Here is a 6,093-nt window from a genome sequence, read left to right on the forward strand (position 1 = left end):
TAATAATAATAATAATAATAATAATAATAATAATAATAATAATAATAATAAATTCCTCACCTCGGAAATGCCAGAAAAGGATGCGATTGTCATGCAATCTTTTTTGCTTTTAAAAGCAATTAAGGGCTACCCCTGAAGAGACAGTAGCAAAAGCATGTATCGTTTTGCCAATTGCCTAATTTACAAGAACAACAAATGTAACATTCAAATTGTAGGATTGATTCGCAAAGGAAAAAAAGTCTAGCCCATTTGCAACATTTCCCCTTTGCCGGAAGCCAGCAAATAGAAGGGAAAGTGAACAAGCAGCTAGCCATGTTCTATGCATCTATGTATCTGCCTCAAGAAAAAAAAACATGCACATATTTTGTCAAAAATAATTTTAAAAAATAAAAAAGTGGAGAAGGTGCCTGATGGGAGATCCGTTTGTGACCTGACCTGACCTGACCTGACCCTTTTCCTCCTGTTAGAGGAGCTTTGCCATTCTCACTGAGGCTGAGAGAGAGTGACCTGTCAGTTCCAACTGGCCCGTGGAATCAATTGGGAATAAAAGGGAAATGCAGCACAGGCATTCTGACTGTAGCATCCACATATAACACAAATAATAATAATAATAATAATAATAATAATAATAATAATAATAATAATCCAGGAGCAAGAGAAAATGAAAGTAGAACAAGCAAGCACCCAAAAAAATCATGCACATAAATTGTCAAAAGAGGCTGCTTCTGCTGCATCCATTTCCCTACATTCCCCAGCTTGGCCCCACAGCCCTATTTCCCTGGGCAATCCTCCTCCTCCTCCTCCTCCTCCTTCCTTCCGACCCTCACCTCCCCCTGAGCTGCCCTGGCTCTTTCATCCTCCTCCTCCTGCTCCATTATAGGATGCCCTCCATTGCTCCCTTCTTCCCAGGACTCCCTCCTCCTCCTCCTCCTCCATCATCATCACTTTCTCCACACACCCCACCCTCCTTCTGACAGCCCTTTGCAGCCCAAAAGTCACCCTGATTTCCCCTTTTATCCTCTTCACCCTTTGCCTCCAGATTCCCCTTTTTCCTTCGGCTCTTTCCTCCTCCTCTTCCTCCCCCTCCCATCCGATGAGGGGAGGGAATTCTCTGACCTCTGCCCACCCTCTGACCTTAATCCCTCCCTGAATTTGCCCCAATCATGATCGAGGGCAAGTTCATATTTTGCGGAACCCGGGTCTTTTGAAAAAAGACAGATTTTAGCCCAATTCTGGATACCACGGGGTAAGGGACATTTCCTTGTGCAAGCCTCGACATAGATTGTGACAGTATCGGGCCCAATATGAACTTCACGTGGAAGAATCGATTTCAAAACTGGTTTGAAAGGTAATGTGAATGGCCCAAAGTTAAATTTCAAAATTAATGTGATAATAAAAGTGAAACTATTTTCCTGTCATCACTAACAGCTTTTAGTTACTTTCAAAAGCTACTTTTGAGAACATTTCTAGAGGCATTATGACAAGCGTTATCAACATTTTATGCCATTCTATTGATCAATCATAGTTTTGTTCTCTTTAAATAATAATAAGAACTAGTGGAAATGTAAGCAAGAAAAATTAAAGCTGGTACAATGAGTTATTTTTCAACATTGTAAAAAGCAATAGTATAAGTAATGGTAGTTAATTACTTTTTAAAAGTTAACTTTCCAAGCTCTGAAAGAAAACTTTCTATGAAACAGCTGATGGGTGGATATCTTTCTAGTCTAGCTCAATGAAACATTTTTAATATAAAAAAGTCTAGACATATAATACAGCAGACAGATGTTCTCTGTGGTATAACTCCAAAAATATATACATAATTGAGAGATACAACTTTGACTTGCTAAAATATAACTTTTTAAAAAGTGTCACAAACAAAATTAAAATGACTGTCACTAAGCTGAGCTTTTAAAAGTTCTGTTATTTCACCCTGGGGATGAAAACTGACAAATACACTTGACTTAACATGGTATCCACTTGCAAAAGTCACACCTTATAAAGTTCTTGAAATGAATGGTTTCTTTTAAGGTCTTCTATTAGTAGCTTTTAATGATCAAATCATTTCCAGGAAGCTAACACTGAGGGGGAACAGGACCCCTTCTGAGGAATTTCAGGTATGAGTGACCCAGTCATTCTCACTTTCACCCCCACCAAAATTATCAATTACTGTTCTGTAGAAACACTCATTTACTGAAAGGCTAAGATAAATATATTCCATTTTACTGCTGTCATAAACTGTATGTCTGCAATAAAAGTTTCTTCTAAGAGCACAATCCTTTCCCCCCCCCCCTCAAACACTTAAAAAAAAAACCATCTTCAAGGGGCTTTAGAAGTGTTTAAGCAATTGGTTAAACCTGTCATTAAGCACAGCTTTTATCCTTGAAGAGTACTTCAGTTACAATTTGCAAATAACTCAGTATCATTTAAAAAAATCACTTCTGAGCTGAACCTCCCAGTTTGCACAAGTTCTCTAGAAAAAGCCTTCTTATATGGCTTTCCTAACAAATGATCTTAGCTGCCCCAATACACAACATTTAATCTGTGTCCCAGAGGTGGCAAACATTATTTTTGGACTACAAATCCCAGTGGCCAAACTGATTTAAGGATTGGGTAGTCCAGAATTATAGTCCAAAATTAATTGATTTATCTACTGTGGCTATCATACATAACAATTGAATGTAACTGAGGATCATTGCTTGTATGTTACCTACTTTTTTTGCCTGTGAAATATTTATATCCTGCTGTTCTTCCAGCTTGATGCAATTCACAAAAAATACATATAAATTAAAATAATGTCCTACTAAATTGTATGCCTAGCAGATTTGGGCATATAAAACTCACTGATAAAATGCATAGCTAAACAGCCCTTACCAAAAGCCAGATCTATCTGACTTTGTCTGAATAAATATTCCATAATATTGGTGCTACATGTTCTTTACTGATAATGGGTATAAGTCCAAGCAATGAAAGAACTTAAAGGGGAAGAGTCAAACAGGCAAAGACAGGGGACTATGGAAACATAACATGATTAATGCACAGTTTTCCCTATAGTTTTCAGTTGTCTAGCAGGAAAAAGAAACATGATGAACAAACCAGCATACTGTATAGGCATATCTCAATTAACAAAGCCCCTTACAAAGAAGCTCCTTTTTACAAAGTCTTTTTACACTTGCTGATCTCAACTTTTCTACCTTGGTCTCTGCCTAGCTATGTGTAGTGTGTGTGTTTTTAACAGCACTCGCACTGGGAGCACTGGAACAACAGAGATTTTCAGTGACATGACTGCAATAATAATGCAACAAAGCTTGAGCAAGGAAAGAATTGGATTTTATTCCAACTGATCCTACTGTAGCTGTACATACTTGCATACAACAGATAAGGAAAACAGCAGCTGTCTCAAGGAGGGCATTTTCCACAGAGGGCATTTTCCATCGTCGCCCCCAGACTGTGGAACGGCCTGCCAGATGAGATCCGTCTACTTACATCCTTAGACAGCTTTAAAAAGGCTGTTAAGACGGATCTCTTCCGGCAGGCCTTCCCAGAAAAGAGAACCCGGCCTTAGAAAAGCGTCTGGGAAAGATACTGCTGCTTCCACTGATTGTTTGTTGGTATGATGTTGTTGACCTTTTAGTCAGTTTTTAACTTGTATGTTTGTTTGTTTGTTGTTTTTTGTTCTGTTTTTTTAAATATTGCCTTGGATTTAATACTTTTTTAAGGAGGGGAGGGTACCAGGGATTTTATATGTTTTGTATTTTTAACTTTGTTAGCCACCCCGATTGTTCTCAGAGGGGCGGAATACAAATAAATTTTATTATTATTATTATTATTATTATTATTATTAATTATTATTATTATAGGATCTCTTAGGGAGCATATGTAAACAGCAAAACTGAGAGAAAAGGGGAAAATAAGATTAGCTGATCTAACCCAGCTCCCCTCAGTGTGTTTAAAAAGTACAGATGTGTAGACCAAAATTGAAATCGTAAGAAAAAGTGAATGACAGTGAAAGAAAGAAAAAATCATCCATGGATGCATTTTGGAAGAAGGTGGTCTCTGAATCAAAGAAATCAGTTCATCAATGCCATGCTGACTTTTAAAAGAAGACCCAGATGTTTTGCTTGTGAACTCCTGTCCAGAGCCTGCTGTTACCACCCAGATACTAAATATGCTGCTTGAATGAAAGTTCCATGTATTTCAACAAGATTTAAAACAAAAAAATAGCCATCAGTGCATGTTTAGGATTGGATGGGTCAGGATGTATTTGTGTTTGCTACATGACAAAACAGTTGCAGGTACTTTAAGTGACAACTTTTGTTTTTGAATTTCCTACCACCACTTTCACTGTTGTTTGCATCTTTTTCATTAGTTGTTTAGGATTACAACCCCCAGCCAGAATGGCCATGTTCTAGGGAACATCTCCCCAAACTCCAAAAATCCAGATAATGCCCTTTATTTGGAGAGGTAGTCAAACAACTGGGTGTTTGACTTTGGGGGGGGAGGGATGAGGTTTTCAGAATTTTAACTGTATTCTCTTTTATTGTTGTAATCCACTTGGATTCCAAGAGATTAAGCAGAATATAAATGAATATTATTGTTGTTTTTGTTGTTGTCATCTACAGCATAACTTTCCCAAGATTTCTGGGAACTGCAGTCCAAAGTTGTGTGTGTGTTTAACCAAGCTCTGCCTCTACCCCAGGTAATTGCAAACAAGCAAACAAATGCTATTATGCCCCTTCCTGTCTCACTATCTAGTGCTTGCTTTACAGGCTAGATGATGGATACAGTTGCTGTGTATATTTCGCCAAGTTATTAAATTCCAGCTTGCAAGATCCTGGGTGGAGGAGATTGCCAGCTGGTAAGGAGGACAGCATCGTGGCAATCTCCAGAGAACAGACCTTTCGTTCCTCTATAAATGGCATATCCAGATGTCTCACATTTACAGAACCATGGACACTGATCCAGAATTTTTGATCACTTCTGTCCAAATGTGTGGATGGGCATACAGATTGCCAGCCCACATCCTGGCAAGGAACACAGCAGGGCTATGCTGTCTATACGGCTGTCTTCCCACAGTCAGAACCACACAGTTGTCCTGCAGATAAACATCTTCCTTCTCCACAAATCCCCAGTACTGCCAACTGCAACATTCAGCCAACACTTGGGAAGCTGCCATCCAGACATGCCTTCAGGCATAAAGTTCTGTGCCCAGTTCTGTATACTCACTGAAAATTTCAGCAAGTGACTGGAAGACAGTGCACAGCCCTGGCTTATTATGTACCCATTATGCATTATACTTTGCCTGCTGCTGCCCCTGTTTTAATCTCTGCATCACTGCAGTGAACAATTTGTGGCCCTCCAGATGCTGTTAGACTACAACCACCACCAGTCCTAGCCCAAACAGTCAGTGGTGAGGGATATTGGGAGTTATAGTCCATCAACTTCTGGAGGGCCTGATGTTACCCATCTCTGCTGCAATGACCAAAGATTACAAAGGGACATCCCAGGAATTAAGAACCATGCACCTCTAGAGTAACAAAATAGCAGGAAAGATTCTAGAGCAGATCATTAAACAGAGAGTCTCTGTGAACATTTAGAAGGCAATTCCATAATCACAAAAAGTCAACACGGGTTTCTGAGAAACAAGTCATGCCAGGCAAATCTGATCTCTTTCTTTGATGAAATTACCAGCTTGGTAGATGAAGGGAATGCTGTGGATATAGTATATCTTGATTTCAGTAAGGCCTTTGACAAGATTTCCCATGACATTCTTGCAAACAAGCTTGTAAAATGTGTGCTAGACAAGGTAACTGTTACATGGATTGTAATTGGTTGACCGGCCGAACTCAAAGAGTGCTCAACAATGGCTCCTTTTCATCCTGGAAAGAAGTGACCAGTGGGGTCCCACAGGGCTCTGTCATGGGCCCAGTGTTATTCAACGTCTTTATCAATGACTTAGATGACAGAACTGGGGGCATGCTCATCAGATTTGCAGATGACACCAAATTAGGAGGAATAGCTAATACCCCAGAGGACAGGATCAAAATTCAAAATGACCTGACTAGACTAGAAAGCTGCGCCAAAGCTAACAAAATG

General features: G+C 39.4%; 1 protein-coding gene across 5 annotated transcripts in view; it reads right to left on the bottom strand.

Annotated features, from left to right (window-relative positions):
* Window positions 1-6,093, bottom strand: part of SMOC2 (SPARC related modular calcium binding 2) — a 217,768-nt gene that overhangs the window by 204,197 nt on the left and 7,478 nt on the right. The gene's annotated exons all lie outside the window — the stretch shown is intronic.

Source organism: Sceloporus undulatus, chromosome 1, assembly GCF_019175285.1.
Source record: "Sceloporus undulatus isolate JIND9_A2432 ecotype Alabama chromosome 1, SceUnd_v1.1, whole genome shotgun sequence".
NCBI classification, from domain to species: domain Eukaryota; kingdom Metazoa; phylum Chordata; class Lepidosauria; order Squamata; family Phrynosomatidae; genus Sceloporus; species Sceloporus undulatus.